This window comes from Pteropus medius, unplaced genomic scaffold (assembly GCF_902729225.1).
Source record: "Pteropus medius unplaced genomic scaffold, Ma_sr-lr_union100, whole genome shotgun sequence".
Taxonomy (NCBI): Eukaryota; Metazoa; Chordata; class Mammalia; order Chiroptera; family Pteropodidae; genus Pteropus; species Pteropus medius.
In genome coordinates, this window is record NW_024347791.1 from 25,899,261 (window position 1) to 25,917,939 (window position 18,679).

The following is an 18,679-nucleotide window of genomic DNA, read 5'->3' on the forward strand; positions in this document are numbered from 1 at the left end:
AGGCTTAAGATATTCTATAACATATTATATAGGTATGTTAAGATTTATTTAACATGTTTTAATTACAATGAAACAATTTTTATTTTGGTGAAGAAATGACCATTGTGGAAAAAATAATGGCAATAATGGCGCTGATATATATATTAAAATATTTCAATCACATAAGTAGTTTATGGTAATAGTTAAAAATACCTTGTAGTAACTTATTTTGTTCTGTCATTTCTAAGCCAAAGAAATTATAAGGATTACACTATAAAGAGGAAACTCAGGCAGAAATAACTGTTCTGTAATGTTTCATCAACTAAAATGTTTTTAACTGAAATATTGATACGGATTTTTAAAATGCGTATATATATAATTTTTAAATGTTAAATAGTTAGATCTTAGAATTTGATAAAAATACATGTAACTATGTGGAACAACATACCACCAAGTCGAGTAATTTGATCCAATGATTTGAACAACAAAAACAACATAAACAGAATATGTACAATGGAACAAAAATCATATTGACCTCCAAATGTATCTGTGTAATATCAAACACTAGGAAAAATTGAAACAATATCTATAGAACTTTGAAATGAAAAATGAGTGCTCAGTCATACATCATCTAGGGTTGATAAAGATAAAAAGCTAGAGATCACCTTAATAATTATTTACCAAAAAAAAAAAAAAACCCTGATCAAACAGTGATAAATGAATTTTAAAAAGGAGCCTATTATCCAGGTATTATGACTGAAAATAATTTGTTTTGAGTGTTAAATCAAATATACATGTAAAGCTAAACAGATTCATTGTAAATTTACATGTAAAGTTGAGTAAAGAATAGAAAAGAGAAAAGTGAATAACGATTAAATCCTGATTAAGTTAATGAAATGATGTAAAAAGACAGGGAGAGAAGGGATACTATTATTCCTAAAGGTGAAATAAAAATGCTATATTCCTAATCTTTTTTATAGAAGTTTCAAAATTATTATTATACTTTTACATTTATAAGAAAAATGGGAACATAAATTTTTAAATAAGGAAATATTGAAATATTTTGACAGCAGAAAAGGGCTCCTAAAATTTATCATTAAGTAATAATCCCACATGAAGAAAGTAAAGTGCATAAAGGTATTCAGTACTACATTATTTTTAATAGCCAAAACTTGGAAATAAACTCTTTAACACTAGGAAAAATGTTACATAAATATATTTGTTCATAATATAGTTTAATTAGACATTAAAAATAATTCATAATAATATAGAAATAAGCTTAAAATTTTAGATGAAAAATGTATATGTATGTAATTTATATATGCATGCACAAAGCACAATATACATTACATACAAAGTATGTTAAAAATCAACTGCCTAAACTCTGTAAAATGTATGTTAAAATAAATACACAAAAAATAGTTTCTGTTTGTATAATGGTTGTAGAACTCTAAGTAATGTTTTCTTCTTCTAATACACATTCACAAACACATCACAATAGTTATGTTCTATAAAGTCATCACAAATGTTGAATTAGTGAATACTGAACCATTACTTTTTAAAGAAAAGATAAGGTTAGGTCTTATAAGCCTGTAATCACAACTTTTTCATCAAAACATCAATACATAACCTTGGTTTATGTGTTTATATTTAGACACATTATTTAATATATTTTTCTTACAAATAATTATGTGCAGTATTTATATAAAAAAACACTTGCCACAAAAAGTTTAACATTTTCCTGATTCTGTAAATATCTCTGGCTTTTAGCTTCACAATAGTAATGTCTAGGACACTTTTCTTTTTATTTGAAATATATTTATCATATAACAATGTGCAAATTCAAGGCGTATAGCATGTTAATCTGATACATTTATATATTGTAATATGATTGGCATTGTAGTGATAATTAGCACCTCTATTATATTACTTAATGAACCTTTCTTCTTAGTCACTGTACTGTGTATTAGATCTCTAGGGCTTATTTATTATTTGTTGCAAGTTTGTACTGTTAAACAATATCCTAGCCTCCCACCTTCATCCCCTGGTAACCACCATTTTACTTTCTGTTTTTATGAATTTGTCTTTTTAGATAAACATAAGTGATACAGTACTTGTAAGACACTTTTCATTGATCGTCATCTTATGAATTCATAAATCTAGCCATGTTCTACTTTTCCATAGCTTCATACAAATCAATGCATTATTTTTCTTCTGTTTCTTGGGTACAACATATTGTTAATTCATTAACATTTGACTCAGGCCAACAGCACTATAACTCACACCCTATTGAAGCTTATTCAATACACATTTTCTCCTTAAAACACATCATAGTCTTCTTGTTTTTAGGACACCAGAAAGCACTTCAGTCCTATGCTTGGGGCCCGTATTGAATGCCAAATTACCAACAAAAAGCACAAAAATGCAAAATGTGTGCCATCAAATGAACTGTGGCAAGAACACTTGTTTACAGTATAAGAGCTGAAACAAGAAGGCAGAGTGTCTCCTTATTTTACCTCAGCTGGAAATGTTTGTTGTAGAGTCAATTAAATTTTTGCTGCTCCTGTGCAAGTCTACAAATGATCTTGAATGACCTTGAAAGCACCAGAAGTATTGATTTGAGAGTTACCAATAAATTTTAACGAGTAAGTTTATTCGCAAACACAGAATCTGTGAATAATGAAGATTAAGTGTATGTGTCTATGTGTACATATATGGCACAGTTAATTGTATTCATATGTTTCTATAACTAGAAAATATAAAATAATCAGCTAATAAATAAAATTAATATGATAATTTGTTTATAAAAATTATCAGTTTTTCTGTTTAAAGAAAGAAATCACATTCATAAACAAAATACTAAATGCATAACAAGTTTTTGATGGTAACTTTTAATTTTTAAATTAATATTATATTTAATTATAAATTTAATCTATTAATACTGATCAAAATTGCCAAGAATTTATTTAGAAAAAATCAAAAATATATTTTAGAGAAATTTGGAGATATATATATGTACACAAAATAGTCAAATCATATTTTCAAAAGTGGAATATAGAATTTCATAGCAAATATTAAAACAAATTTTAGTCCAAAGAAGAGTAGACAGAAAAAAATGGAGCATAACAAATAAACTGGGCACATCTTATTATATATAATCACTTAATAAGTTGTAAAGATAAATTTCAACTCAGTAGAAAAAAATCAGTAGATAGTGTTAGGTTAATTGGGACCCTTATGCACCCTTATGTGTGTTTACAGATATAAAGTTTTATATTACATGCTACTTCAATATTGATTACAAATATTCTTTTATTAAATAATTGTTTGATTTAGAACAAATCACTTAGGCCCTCTGCATCCTGGATCCTTCATTTGTAAAATAAGGTGGTGGTTCTATCATTCTAAAAAGAATGACATATTAAACAGTGTTCTGGAGCAAGCTCACATGCTCATGAAAGCTGATCACGCTCCTCTCTTCTCAAATCCATTTTTAGTGACAGCAAGTTGGTAGCTTGAAATTGATCATGATGGAAATATTTATACCAGGGAAATGGGCAAAGTGCAAATTAGACTATTTTTTCCCCAACAAAATCAGTGTTCAGACACTTATCAGCATACCACTACTTATATCTTTACAGATGATATCTGCGCTATAATATAAAACATCGTTAATCCAAAATAATTTCTAATGAGTAGTAATTTCAAATAGAATAAAATATTTTTTATGAAACATTATAATTCTGTGAAATTATATTTGGTATAAACATTAAATTAGAGATTGAAAATAGGATGGAGATATTTGCGATATAAATTATGAGATGATGCCTCTTCAGGCATGTGAGTGATCTAGGTTAGTGACACTCAGCTCTAACTACACATCGAAATATCACAAGGCACTTATTGAGACCTCCATTCCACCAAAGCTTATGATTTATTGGTTTGGGTGGGGCTTAGGCATCAAAGTTTAAAAGTTCCTGAAGTGTTTCTTCTGTGTAGTCAGATTGTCCTAAGATAATCACCAGTGTTCTCTCTACGACCTTTGAAAGCTTTGTTTTCAAAGTTCCCATTTATGCTGAAATGTACTTGAATATAAAGTTTTGTTTAGTTTTAAAAGTTCACTTAAATATTCCAGTTTTTGTATCTTTGACATGTGGTAATAAAGGAGCTCAAAGCTACTTCCTTTGGCTATTAAAAAACCAATCTTCTGCTCAGACTAGCAAATTAGACTATGAATATGAGTGGCTGTGATTCTAAGGCTGGTATATATAATTTCCAAATCAGTAGAGGGGAAAACTGGGAATAAGAAAAATTCAGCAACCCAACAGAAAACAAAAATGGAGAAAAATAAATGATGCATAGAAATAGTAGCATTTCCAAAAACATTAAGACAGTAGAAAACATCAGTTACCATATATATAAATGAACTAAACATCTTAAAAAATGAAGACAGAATTTATTAAAGAATATTCAATTATATGTTATCTGTGTACAGAGAGCTATACCAGAAACATAGAAAAAGAGAAAGTTTTAGTCATTTGCTTGCTTTTTTTTATTTACTCAAAAAATTTGTACTGCTGTGGGCAACATTCTATGTTCTAACAGTACGGCCATAAACCAAATCCCACCCCCACTCTTGAAGCTTCTGTTCTTGGAGAGTAGGAGTGGGGTCGGGTGACAACACACTATAAATAAAATAACTGTATATACAGTATGTTAGTAAGGGTAAGTAATATGGAGAAACATAAAGCAGAAAAGATCTACAGAAAATGTAGAGAGAGTGTGTAATTTTAGGTAGAATGATCGGGGAAGCAAGACTGAGAGGATGAAATTTGAATAAAGACTAAAGAGAACAAAGATTCAGTAGCGTGGAAATTAGAGCAAGAGCCTTGCAAAAATTGGCCCACCTGGAAGCCTGTTTGGAAGTTCAAGGACAACCAAGTAAGCCTGAGTGAGCAAAGGTGGAGTACAGAAGACAAGGACAGGGAGGTTATGAACAAACTGCAAAAAACTTTTAAGTCATTATAAGTAGTTTGTCTTTTATCATGAGTGAAATTAAAAGCCACTGAGGTGTTATGAGCAGTGGATGAACCTGGCTTATAGTTTAAGAGAAACCCTCTAGCAACCATGCTGAAAATAGATTGATAAAGAACCACTTAGTTAGGAAGCTGTTGCATTGATCCATCTGAGAGAGGTGGTGATTTAAACCAGTATGTTAGCAATGGAGGGTATGGAAGGTAGAGCCTACAAGATTTTCTGACAATTTCATGAGAACAAAGAAGAATCAGAGATGACAAGTATTTTTGGCCCGAGTAACTGGAAGTATGAATCTGCCATTAACTGAAATAAGGGAGTTTTTAGGAGTTGCAGATAAAAGAGAGAGAGCACAGTGTTTTGAGTTCAATTCACTGTGAACTTGACAAGAAGAGTTTTAATGGAGATTAATGCTGCATATAGTAAACTTGAAAAGAATGGGAGAGGAGGAATTAGAGATAATGGGTTTATGCAACAGTTTCAAATAGTTTTACCGTAAAAAAAGAAAAGAAAAAGAAGGGGGCAATAGTTAGAGGTCAAAGTAATGTCAAGACTTGTTATTCATGGAATATATAAGAGCATGCTTGTTTGACGATGAGGAAACCTCAGTTAGGGAATCTTTTTGATGAGGAAGACAGAGGACAAAATTGTTGGTAAATACAGGAGGGTATACTATAAGGCTAATGAAATTTAAGATTCGATGGCTCACACTTTCACTTTTTCCACAGCCCTAAGAGGTGCCTTAGCAATTGACTTTTCATCGTGTGTGTGTGTGTGTGTGTGTGTGTGTGTGTTAATTTTCAAATACAAACTATTTTAAACATATAAGATTAAGATCAGTATTGCTATCCATATTGACTTCCCTTCCATCCACATTGCCCTCACATTAGGTGATGTTGGAATGACCACAGGCATGTTGGGAATCAGGCAAAGGGGAATCAGAATTGGGGGATATATTTGGTTTGGGTATATTGAGATACATTTTAGTAGTTTACATTCACTGCTACGTGACCTGGTGTAGAAACATCTTCCAGACATTCTATCTCTTACTCTACCACAGTGCTGACTCATCTGGAATCCTGACACTAAGGTGTAGAAAGAGAGGTTACATCTCAATTATGAAAGTGACTGACAGTGCTCAACACTAGAACTATGTTAGCAGTGGATGAATAAAACATTTGTAATATGTGGAATCAGAAGTTAGTCTATGGAAAATTCAAGTCATCAGATATCTTAAATAGGAGGTGGAATATTTGCTCCTCAGTGATAACTAGTCATAACATATGAACTCTCTTGTTTGGGATAAATGCAATAGTTCAGTATATAAAGTCATAATTATACTTTCTAAGAAAATAATTTTTCATATATTTCTGTAATAAAGCAATCGAAATTATTTCTGAAAGCCAAAATTCATATTTTTCTATTCATATCAAAAACAATAATTAATTTAAAAGGATACATTTTCTAATAGAAGTAATTTGAACAGATTCTTGGATTGATAGTCCAACCGATAAAAAAGAATGAATCATATGAATATATTAAAATATATTTACTTTTCTTAAAGATTTACCACAAAATGATATTGATTAAAAAAAATAGCATGCAATCTATAAGAGGACAAAATTATTAACAAACTGGTTACTGTTATCCATTCGGAGTATTTAAGCTTTGTCATTCATTAGAGTGAAGTCTTATAGCTCATATGTTAAAACAAAACAAAACAGAACAAAACAAAACAAAACTAAACTAATAGAGATTTCAACAATCTAACAATAATACTAAAAGTTTACATCTGTGGCCATGCCACCCTGAATGTGCCCTATCTTGTCTGATCTTGGAAGCTAAGCAGGGTTGGGCCTGGTTAGTACTTGGATGGGAAACCACCTAGAAATACCAGGTGCTGTAGGCAGTTGAAAATAAATAAAATAAATAAATCAATAAATAAAAGTTTACATGACATTATCAATATTCAAGTTGAAATAAACTTTTCTAAATCTCAATAATAAATCAAATTTTCATCAAAAATGCTAAAAGAATAATTAAATTACCATTCTATTCTCTCTATACAATAAAATTATAAAAATCTTGTCATATGAAGGGGCGTGAATATGCAATAAAATTATGGGGAAAAATGCATTATAGAAACACAGATTGTTAATTAATAAAATATATATATAAATGTTCTGGATATAAATATTGTTATAGTATTCCTACATCTTTTATTTTTGAAATTTGTGGTGACTTATTTTATATAAGTATTCACATTTATACTTAATTTTATTTGTTATTTTGTACTGTTTTTCCTAAAGAGGACCTCCAAAATTTACAAACTCAGGTCCCATAAAACCCAGATCTGCCACGTTGGCAAAATGTCCTTGAAAAGTTAAAAGTAATAAAATTTAGAATATGAGTAAAGGATTCATTTATTGAAATCAAAGAGAAGGTAGAGTACATGGATGAATATTCAGGGAAGTGTTAGAAGAGTTAATAAGAATTTCTGGAAAGGTTCTGATTTTTTATATCTCTTAATAAAGTAGCAGGCAAGGTGGTTATCTGAGAATAAAGATGAAAGAGCATGTGTTCTAAGTTTGAGGAGTGAGAAAGTGACATGAAATCAATGTCAAATAGAATTTGAAAGTGAATGGACTGGGGAAATACATGAATCTTGAGCAGCATTGAGAGCCCACTTGAGGCTGATGATCATGAATGTGAAGTGAAATTACTCAACCTGGTCTTTCAGTTTTCCTCTCCATGGGAGGATGCATAGAACAGGCAAAGTGGTTTTATCTGTGCGATTTCATCAAACTGAGAGAGAAGGGCAAGATAATTGAAGAAGTATGCCAGAGAGAATCAGAATGCTTGCTAAGAGAGTTTACTTGGGTAAAGAGGAGAATGAAAGCACCAGAAGTGAAGACCAACAAGAAGTAGAGGTATTGATGGATTTAGGTCTTTGTAGGGCTTGAAGTAGAGTTGAGTTGAAGTTGAGTTACCAGAAATGTGGTAGGTGATATATGGAATGTTGGTTATTTTGATAGAGATAATCGCAGAAGTCACCATTATTAGTAACATGTATACCTGCTAGGAGGTGGGTGGAGGCGAAATCAAGGAAATGAGTGGCCGGTATCCTACAGGATACTACAGGATGCAATTGACTACAGTCAACTGACAAGGGACTATAGAAATGAACAAGAATTATGTTAGAAATAGTGTTGCAGAAAATGGTGATGAATCCAAGATTCTATTGATGACAACAGTAAGGAGAGAGAGTAGATGATGTGGGTAGATGACATAATATTTGAAGGTGAAAAAGTTTGGGGAGGAGGAAATGGTGAATAATCTTAGAGCTGGAATGAGGAACAAGGAAAATCTTTCCTACCATTTGTCTCGATAACATCTGAGATATAAAAAAGAGAAGATCTGGGTGGCTCCCTAGTGTAGTGGTTAGCACATCTGCTTTACACGCAGAAAGTACTGGGTTTGTGCCCCAGGTGGAACCATAGACTAGACCCTGGGGGCCCCAGGCCCTGAGTGCGTGCCCCAAGCCTGTGAGAGGAGACATCCCGCCTTCAGAGATCCAGTTCTTAAGGGGAGACAGCAACATGCATAGGTCAGGGGTGGAAGTGTAGGGGGAGGATAATTAAAGGCGAAAAAAAAAAAGAGAGAGAAATTCTAAATGGCATAGGAAGCATTGTTCCCATGGGACATCAGTGGAGAGTGAAAGACACAGTAAGGAAAGTAAAAATATGTAACAGAGAAAAAGTAAATGAAACAAATTGGTGGTGCTGTATTAATTCAGCTCAAATTAACTAAGGCAAATAAACAATAGTGAGATGATTTTTAAAAACTTCCAACTCCATCTGTTCTTCTAGACATTGCCATAATGAATAATTCTACAAGAATTTGACTAAGTCACATAACTTTCATATCCTGTCCTCAAGAGAATCTACTTGGCACCCCCAATGCACCTCCTGGAAGTGCAAAAGACAACACTGGTGTGGCCATTCTTGATCAATGAGGATGAAAGCAAAGTGCTTTGTTTCCTGGGCAGTTTTGACATATGTCCATGTTTATTAAGAACATCTCTGAAACCTACCACTAGGTGCAAGATCGATGACCAGCTCCATAAAGTGTTCTTGGTTGACTTTCCTTCCATCTCTGTTCCACTCGGCTTTCCCCTTGCTTCTGCTCCCTGGCATCATCTCCAGATAAACTACTTTGTCTCAGGCTCTGCTTTTGGAGGATGCCAAGCTAAGCATGTGATTATCATATTTTGTGGCCGGTCTATATACATACATGTGTGTGTGTAAATGGAAATAGGTCTTATAATTGGTCTTACTGTGGTGATTTATGTTCAATTTGTGTACTTTTATAGGTTTTAAACATGTAAGAGAAGCTGATATTAGTAATGTAGTTTCAATCAAATATTTGGGATAATTGATTAACTATGTTTAACAGATTTATAATATCAAAATATTAAATAGTAAGCCAGGTCATGACAGTTCTCTACATAAAAGACCTCTCAGATATTAGGATAGTGCAACAATTCTAACCAAGTTTTTAAGGGGCAGAGAGAAATTCTAGAATTTTATGAATTTTTTTCTTGGAAATTTATAAGATCCCTGGAGATAAGCAATTCAGGAAGCTGAGGATGATGGCCCTTGGCTCAGAGCAGCATAGCCCAAAGCCTTAGGAATCTTGAGGGGTGGGATGTTCTTCCATGGTTCCCAGTCATTGTATGCTAACTTCATCTGGGGTCCCCCATAATATATGCCCGCTTCCCTGATCCCTACCCTTTTCTTAGCCTTTTGAAAGTGTAATATCTCCACTTCCCTGGAGCTTATCAGGGAATTTCCAATTTCAGTAGCATCATTGGCTAATTTCTCCTAAAGCCTAAATAGTTCTTTTTATTCAACTTGCTCTCCCTTATGCAAGGAAATTTAGAACAAAGATGTAAAACCTGATTCTACTTCTTCTGAGAAGAGACAGTTAAAAACATTTTTTGTTTATTAATTTATAATGACAAAATAAGCAAAAAAAAAACCTCATTAATCAATTAGTGAACATGTCACTCAGTAACGGATATTTTCCCCAATTTTGAAGTATGTCTTTTGGAGAGGTTCCCAGAAGTGGAATACTAAAAGTTATTAAAACATAAAAGTGCACATTATCTGATACACACTACCAAACTGAACCCCTTAAGCCTTAAAGTACTCAAAGAAATCAATAAACATACCAATTTGTCTTCATTATAACTGGCATTGTTTTTAATTTGCTGATTTAATAGTGAAAATAAAAACTGATCACACAACCACTAGCATCCTCTCTTACATCTGACACTTTTTCTAACACTATTCTGTAATTTTTCTAAATCATTTTATCAACAAGTAAGTAAAAGCAGACCATTGTTTGTGTACAGTTCTCATTTGAAACAGAAATTATTATTTAATTACATCATTATCCACTGAGAACAGTCATCTGAGCCATTTACAACCAGAGAGTCCTCATTATCTGTAAAAGGCAAGTATAATCAATTAAGTTAAATGCTTCAGTGAAGCTGAAAGAATTGCCCCCTAAATATTTATTTTGGTCACTTACCAAGAGTATAATGTATACATAGCCAAGTCTCAAGTTTAAGAACAATCCATAGCAGATTGGTCTCTCTAAATCGTAGCATTAAGAAGTTACAGATGACCACAAAATTTCATTAGTATCAGCCAATATTGACTAGAAATATGCACAGTAGATTAAAATGATTAAACATGTTGCGTAATTAGTAGAAGGAAGTTTACTCTCCTTCTGAAGCACTCGACTTGGGCAAAGTTAAGTTCATGGGAATTACAGCTGAAACCACTTTCCCTGTTAGTTCGACATTTAACAGTAATCTTTTATGATTGCTCCAGTTCGTCTTCATCTGGCTAGGATATAATTGGGAGATATTATGCCCACTATTTCTAAAGTTAGAGTTATTTTAAGGATGTGGCCTTGAGATAGTAAAGTGTTTTTGAGACCAGCTGGTCTGTATATGTGACTGATCCCTGTTCAGGCCGCTAATAAACTTTTAAGCTCAAGATAGATGCGGAAATTTACTCTTGCTGTGGCTACCTAAGACAAGCCTCCTGAGTAAGTTCTGTTGTTTATTAAACTTGCTGCCTGCCAATCTGGAATGATCTGCCTTTTTCTTTGGTTTCTCCTTCCCCTCTGTACACAGGAGCCAGTTTTGAATTTCACCCAGGGAATTCCCAAGGTTGAAAAAGAAAAGTAACACAAGTTAGTGTTTTAAAAAATCTAAATGTCACAACTTCACTCCAATAACCATTCATTATACATTTTACCCATCTCTTGAATGTTCTTAGAAGTAATGACCCTTGAAATTAAAACACATAAATTAACTCGAAAATGAAGTACATACTACTACTGTTCTCGCTTCTTCTTCTTCTTTTTTTTTTTTAGGCGAGGCAACCCTTGTTTGACCTCACAGATTGCAAGGACTTTGTCAGTTTACAATCCCTTATTTTTATTTTTTATGCCTATTTTACAGCACCTGGTCTTCCTAGGTGGTCCCCATCCAAGTACTAACTAGGCCTGAACTTACTTAGCTTCTGAGATCAGATGGGATCTGGCTTGTTTAAGGTGGCATGGCAGTAGACTGTTCCATCTTCTTTATTAGCAAACTCTAGTCTCTTGTATTGTTTCTCTTAATGTGCTCGGGAAAAATACAGCTCTGCCAAAGTATTTAAAAACTAGGGCAAATTGCACGATAAGCTCTACTAATATCATTTAAATTATAGTCTCCATACTTAGTTATTACTTTCCTATAAAACAATATTTCTTGTAGAAATTATTCTTTATAGATTGGACACAAATTTTCATTGTAAGTTAAAATACCAACAAATATCCCAAAGCTAAAGAATATATTAATATATTCTTAATAAAAATTATATAAAGCTCTGAATACATGTACCCACATTAAAATCACTCAAGCTATTCCCTGTGTCTGTAATGTTTTTTCCTCATCTTGCCTGTTGCAAGATGTCACTTGTTCATGACTTAAGTGAAATTGATTCGATCTAAGGGTGAATCTGTTTACGTCAAGGAGGCTGTGCCAGGATGTTGTCATACACATTTGTTGCTATTGATAAGCACTCAGTAGCTCAGCAGTTGACTTGGGACTTATCAATAATAACATGAGAAGGAGCAACAGTCACAAGATGAGCATTTTAACTTTAAACACAAAGAATCTGTGAGGACTTACCAGGGGTGTTTGATCTGGACAAGGCTATTCTTTGCTGATATAAATAGCTCTTCGAAGATCTTGAGGCATTTGCTCCTACCGTGGTCAGGCTACTCTTGACTTGCAGGGGTGTTAAATGATGCAGCAGTTTCTGGAAGAGAAGGGTCATGTGTTCCCTGCCTTGGTGGAGCTACGCCCAGGAGGCAGTGGTGCAAGCTATGTATTGGTCCCTGGAGTAATTACCTTCAGAACAACCCACCTTGCCTGCAAGCACTAGAGCTATTGCCTGCTGAGTGACTCAGTAGCAAGAGACCTAAATCGGCAGCTGATATCTAGCTTTTCATTGAAAGGACTGACTCTACTGAGAACCAGCTCTAAGAATGATATACCTCAACTAAATTTGGAGGTTATTCCTTTCATTTTCCTTTTGCCTGGAACAATAGTATGATTAATCTATTATTGGTTTGGAGTATGTTATTTCTTCATTGGTTCATTAAAAGACATTATCCTCTATGCTTTTGGCTTGTGAAATATTGTTATTATAAATTATAATTTCCACAGTAAACTTGTGTTAAATAAATTATTGGCAAAGACAGACTCAGTTTCTGAGCATAATTGGCCTCAGACAAAATATTGCCAAATTTGTGAATGCTGCTAGTTAAGAACAAGTTAATTCTCTGCCTTTAAGAGTGTTATTGATAATATTGCCTCTAAATTTAGTTACTTTAAACAATGGTCTCCTATTTCCTTAAATTCCTGAAGCATTTATTGACTATGCCTTCTCTTTGGAAGTTAGCTTAAGTTGGCTTTGATTATTTCTTATTTTTTATAAGTCTATCATCTCTCTAAAAATTAAATGCTCTCAGATCTGAGGAGTCTTAAAACTGTATGCTCTGGGCTTCACATGGTATCCCTTTGTGCTTATTGGAAGTCAGAGGAATTCTGCACTGATTAAAATTTTGAGGCTGCATTATATTATTTGTATGATGATTAGGAGAGAGAAATAACAAATATCGTAAATATACATGCATATGTTATCATTGTACTTTTATTCAAGCGACTTCTTCATGCAATTTGAGAAGAAAAAGATAAAATTTGTACTTTAGAGTCAGGTTATCAAACTGTTTTTATAAAAGGCCAGATAATAAATATTTGAGATTTTACGGGCTATATCATTTCTGTAGCAACTGCTCAACTCAGCTGCTATAGTGTGAGAACATCTACAGATAATACACAAAGAAAGGAGCATAACTATGTTCCAATAAAACTTTATTTTCCAAAACAGGTGGTAGGCCAGATTCAGGTGCCCAAATCTAGAGGGCTAAAGAGTTTTTCTAGAGTGTTGTTCTAGAGTGTGGATCACGATATATTAAATTTTAAAAAGCATACATCTTATTTCATTTGTACTTAGTGATACAGAGTAAATAAACCAATATTCACTCAGGGCTTACTTATTTTTTTCACATATACCCTGGTAGTCAGCAAAATTTATGCTAGCAAACATATAGTATATAGGCTTTGATATTGCAAATTTTGAAAATACTTTGTAGTACAGCATACTTTTCTTTGTTTTAAAGGTGTTATAATATCTCTTCACATATCTATGGTTTCAATGGTAAGATTATTTAGATAAAATAATATAAAATATGTTATATTTTTTTGAGAATTGAAACAATTATTTGCTCATGATTCAGAATTCATTTTAAACAGTTAATCATGGAGTATTTTTTAAAAATTAATCAATAAATACATTTGAGAATCTCTTAAATGCCATTTCAAGGGTTATTCTAGGCACTTGGAAAAACTTTGCACAACTACCTTTATCCATTTTGTCCTAAAAAAACATTCCATGTTCATACTTGATGTTTCTCTTTTGTGTGACTCTAGATTTCCCGAAAAAACAATTATAGACAGGTATATGGATAGACAGACAGATAGGCTTGCAGGCAGACAGCCAGCCAGCCAGACAGATGATACATACATACATGCATACATATATACTTACGTACATACATTCAGAGAAAGAGATACACAGATAATCAACTCTGTATAAATCAAAAATATTTAGAAGTCAAAGTCAAGCTTTGACTTTTTATTTAGAAGTGTTATTAAAAATAAAATTATACTCATTTTTGCGAAGTTTATTTTCCTGACGATAATCAATAGTTAAAGATAAATTTTAACCATTTTATTTTCACTGCTCTAAGTGTGTGGTAGTGCCACCTGCTGGTGTACTTTAAGCAAATGATAGTATCATGAATAAAAGCAATCTATATGTTGGATATGCTATAAAAATGCACTGTGAGAAGCTGTAAAATTAAATAATGTTGAAAATATCTATTTTTAATTTTATGTTTTAAAGATTTATTTTTAAAGACAATATAATTGTCCGTCTCACTCCTTTAATGAACTTGTTTATAATAGTAAAAATTTCTAATAAGGAATTTATAACTTTAGATACTGAAATTGTTTTAATTTATCTTTTTTGTTTGCAGTTTTTCTAAAATTTCTTTATATTTCTCAGTTTACTCAGACAGATTACTCAGAACACAATTTATCTGATGCATACTCATTGATAGCAAACATGCTTTAATCAGCTTTCCACTCTATTTCCCGTCAGTTAATGAACCATCACTACATGCTGTAATCAGAAGATTTCACAGTACTAGACTTTCTCTTCTTCCTCAATTCTTTTATAACCTCTTGTATTCATGTAAACCATCTACACAATTTTTAAATATTAAAACTGTTTAAAATAAAAATTTTAAATAATCAGAATGGAAGTATTATTGTTAGCTTGCAAAAAGACATGTTATTTAATGCTAAAATATTTGTGGGAGGAGGGAGAGAAGACAGATCTCCCTGCCTTAGAAAGTTTTTTTTTATGAATAAATGAATCCAAAGTTTTAGTTCCATGTATTAATTCTCAGTAACTGACTCTAACCTTCATTCACCCTATTTCTTCAATATCTTTTGGAAAACAATTAACTGCTTTTTTTCTTGGGGCAGAGAAGCAAAAGTACATTGAAGGTGAAATTGCGTAGTAGACCAAGTTTATATAAATGTAGTAGTTCCTTCCTATTAACTTTTTGAGCATTTCTTAGAATCCTCTCTGGCAACCATCCCCCATTTAGTATCCATGTCTCCAAGTAACACTCTACACAGTGACTGCCGCTAAAACACTGAATGCATCAGATATTTACTGTCTCCCTTAATGCAGCAGGTCCTGGAATAATGTTGTTTCGTTCAACTGTCTTTCATTATAACATTAATGAGATGCCGAAGAAACTTAACTCTTGTTTATATCAATTAGCCTATGGTAAAACTGGTTTTGTTCTATGTTGCTTCAAGTCCCAGAAGCTATTGATGACTTTAAGTGAAGACTTACTGCACCTCCCCCTGGACCAAAAATCATTGTACAGCTCTCTCCTTCTGCTACATGGCTTTCACTATTTCTTTTATACTTCATTTTTAATTGTCTAATGTTAAGTGCTTTTGCCATAAGCAACTTCCATTTCCTTTAAAAAAATAGTCTGGATATAAAGAATAAACTTATTTCATAAATAAATACCTGTCGTTGGCTTTTTTTCTTTTGAAGACCTTTTTCTGAAAAATGATCAGTAGAACTTGTAACTTCTCGTTAAAGCTTTTGTGGTTGACCCTTTGAAAACTTTGTTTAAACCAAAAGGAGTCATATGAATGTGAACATTTTATTTACTTGATATATTAGTGCTAGATTATGGGGAGATATGGGTCTTCTGGGTCCCTGGAAATCCACAATTTGTTTATTATTCTTACTACCCCAAATCAGAGCTGACCCTATGGGAATTCAACAGTGAAGGTGTCAGGACAACCGTTATTTTAGTTTTTATTTGCATCACAGCCCACTTTGGCAAAAAAATCAATAGAAGTTCTAAAACTTTTGCACGCTTGCTATTGTAAAACTAATTTAATGTGACTTCAGTAGCAAAAATATTTAATGCTTTATAATGCTTATATAATTCACCAAAATATAGCAAAGCCATATAAAATCACCTCTCTCTGTGGCACATTTTACAGAATATTGTATATTGATTCAAAGCATTAATCTTTTGAGGAGAAAATCTACTTTGTTGTCCTGTGTTGCTTCATTATTAAATAATGGTCAATGCTGGTCATCTGCTTGAATGAGCAACAGGAAAAGTGACTAATTGGGGCTAATTTGTTGAGTATTTAAGTTGGCATGTCGTTGAGGAAGTCTTCTTTTATTTCTTTAGACAATGTATCTCTTTATATAAATTTGCTAAAAGTGCCTTATCTGTCTTTAAAATCTGTTTTGAGAGATAGTTTCAGTCAGAAAAAAAAACTTCAGCTTATCTCATTACACTTAAAATTCTAAATCTATACTTGGAGACTGCCTAACCCATGTTCCTGGCAACTAACAACGTAGACTTTCTTAGTGAATAAATCATTCTGTAGGAGTAGACTGGACACCTTTTGAAGCTGTGCAGATTACCAAAAGCTAGCAAAATGAGAGTTAGTAAAAGTGAAAACTAATTTAGTGAAAAGTGCCTGTTCAGATGATAGAAGATTATTTGCTATAAGAAGATGATGACAAATTTTCTGCTTGTATATTATTATTAATGCTCATTGTGACTGGTGGTCATAGACTAATTCAAAGACAGAAAGTTGTGACTGTGATTTACTTGAGTACAAGAATGCTTGCAGTAGTGGTGAATGTGAATGTTTAATAAAGGTCCTGGAGCCAACTGCCTAAACTTTAAACCTCAGAAAGCACAGTAAGGATTTCCCAAGTCATGAAGATCCTGTACCAGAAAATACAGGAGCTCAAGTGTTGGTCCATTTGCCTACCTAAGCAGAAATCAATGACAGTGTAATTTACTATTTTGGATATCAACTTGGTATATAAAGTTTTAATGCCTAGTTATATTACTTGCTTTTGAGATTAAATAAAAATTATTAAATAGTTGAAAGGCCAAAAACAAATGATCAATAAAAATAAATAACCAATAGACATTCTCACTAGTAGTGAAAAATAATCAGATTAAAAAGCAACAATCAAATACCATATTCTTTCTAGCTATATATCATTCAGTAGATCCAGGGTATGTTGAGAACTTCACACTCATAAATAGCTAGTAGGAATATAAAATTTTAAATCCTTTATAGAACATAATTTGGCAATATGCATCTAAACTCTAAAAATTTTCCTATCTTTTCAACAATTTATTTTCATTTTCATAACAATTCATTTTTATTAATCTTGTTAGTCTAAGGAAGTAATAATAGATGTTAGCAAATAGTTATATACAAAGATTTTTATTGAAGCATTATGTGATATTAGTCGAATATTGAAATTGTCCTAAGTATTCAATAATAAGTTAACATGATCAAATATAATACTAGACATGATAAAATTTTATGTAGACACTTAAAATATCTTTATTAGGCATTTTAAAGACATGAAAATGTGCTCATTTTAATAAATAAAGATGATATAAATATATATTGACAGAAATTATGAACCAAATTATATTTGACTAATTAAACACATATTTCCTAATGTTTTTGATGTCTTTTCTATCTTGGTCTTTTCTTTCTTACATAGGAAAATATTATTTTGGGCAAACAAAATAGGCTATAATTAATAATTGATTGTAAGTTTTAAATTAGAGCTCAAATACTGAATTCAATAAAAATTTACATAACTATCACAATCTAGTTCATTAAGGAAGAAATATACCTACTCATTTTGAATGATATTAAAAAAAAAAAAGCAATATAAAAAAAAAATCCTCAATCTTTAAGATACCATAGGCAAATCTGGATAATGGATAGGTTTTTATTTCGTACCTATTAATCTTTACAAGATAAATACCATGGCCTTCCTCCATGTTTTGCATGTATTCTTAGCCTCTCAGTCACAAGTTGTCCCACCAGGAGGCCCAAATTAAGTATTTCCACCATCCAATCCTAAAGTCCAAGTTAATAATGCTTGTTATATGTCCAGCTGGAATTCTGTTTATACAATATAAATCTTACAGTTTATGGTTATGATGGGTTATAACTAGGTTTCATGTAGAATGACAGAGATGCATCATATAAAGTCATATGTCTCAGTTTACCCAGTGCACACCTGTTGTTCAATATAATTTTTAAGTGTACCCACTTTCCTTCTAAAGACTGTCCATATTTGGATAATAAATTAAATGGACACCCTAATCATAATAGAAAGGAACTGTTTTAATAAAGTTTAATGAAGGGATAACAAGTAGTTATTATCAAAGACTTGTCAGTGAAGATAATTATCAGAGAGTAAGAAAGGTGTGTTTAATAATATCATGTAAGTAGCTATTAATTAACCTTCATGTAGGCCTAGTCTTGTTATTGACTTAGTGTCAGAAATGAAATTATTCAGTGCATTATTATAATCAC

General features: G+C 32.2%; 2 pseudogenes; one reads left to right on the top strand and one right to left on the bottom strand.

The window, feature by feature from the left end:
- Nucleotides 1-6,803: 6,803 nt before the first annotated feature.
- On the top strand, nucleotides 6,804-6,922 carry LOC120615176 (uncharacterized; annotated as a pseudogene).
- Nucleotides 6,923-11,542: 4,620 nt separating this feature from the next.
- Nucleotides 11,543-11,660, bottom strand: LOC120615290 (uncharacterized; annotated as a pseudogene).
- Nucleotides 11,661-18,679: the final 7,019 nt, after the last annotated feature.